The sequence below is a fragment of the Wasmannia auropunctata genome, unplaced genomic scaffold (genome assembly GCF_000956235.1).
Source record: "Wasmannia auropunctata unplaced genomic scaffold, wasmannia.A_1.0 LD336111.1, whole genome shotgun sequence".
Taxonomy (NCBI): domain Eukaryota; kingdom Metazoa; phylum Arthropoda; class Insecta; order Hymenoptera; family Formicidae; genus Wasmannia; species Wasmannia auropunctata.
The window spans coordinates 378,437-379,346 of NW_012026779.1; the positions used below are offsets into that span (position 1 = coordinate 378,437).

Sequence of the window (910 nt, forward strand, 5' to 3'; positions counted from 1 at the left end):
TCAGTTTAATTCTATCATATATTTTTCCCATTATATTTAATATTCATACTTTTAAACAATACAAATACTTAATCCAAGAAGAAAGAAAAGTAGTAACTAGAAAAAATCGGTTGTGTATTCATCGCCTAAAATACAATTAATGTGCTAATGTTTCTTCCGAATTACCGCATTTTTCGTACGCGCGCGTTCGTCATTATCGACTCAACGTCGGTAAATCCACTACTCTACTATGACCCACCGATTCATTGCTGTTGACTGTACATACATCAATTAAGGTGATAACACCAGCACACAAAAGAAAGTCCACTTATGTAAATAGACATGACATTCCTTCAATTACTCTACAGGGTATATGCGATGCTAATAAAAGATTTATTGACGTTTTTACTGGTGTTCCAGCAAAGATCCACGATTCACGTGTTTTAAATCTGTCGGATATCAGTGAAAATTTACCAGCAATATGTGAACGCAAATATCATATATTGGGAGATGGAGCATATTCTATAAGAGAGTGGCTATTGGTTCCCTATAGAGATTATGGAAATCTGACGGATAAACAACGCAAATTTAATAAACGATTCTGTGCGACACGAGTATTAATTGAAAATGCATTTGGACTATTAAAGAGCCGTTTTCGACAACTCACAGAGTTACATATTCACAGTGTTGATAAAATATCAAAATTCATTATTTCTTGTTGTGTTCTATACAATTTATGTATTGATAACAACGATAATTTTGATCTTGAATTCGATGTTAACAACGAAGATAATAACGAAGAACTGAATAATGAAGTTCGAGGAGAGCAAGAAACTCTACTCCGCAGATTGGGCGAAATAAAAAGGAATGAATTATTGGAAGTACTGTTTCCGTGAAATAGAACGCAATACGATATACAAAAAATTATTTT

At 33.1% G+C, this 910-nt stretch overlaps 1 long non-coding RNA gene across 1 annotated transcript; it reads left to right on the forward strand.

Moving 5' to 3' along the window:
• Positions 1 to 261: 261 nt before the first annotated feature.
• On the forward strand, positions 262 to 857 carry LOC105448797. The gene is made up of 2 exons (XR_974279.1): positions 262 to 311; positions 400 to 857. It is a non-coding gene; the product is annotated as an uncharacterized LOC105448797 (long non-coding RNA).
• The last annotated feature ends 53 nt before the right edge of the window (positions 858 to 910 follow it).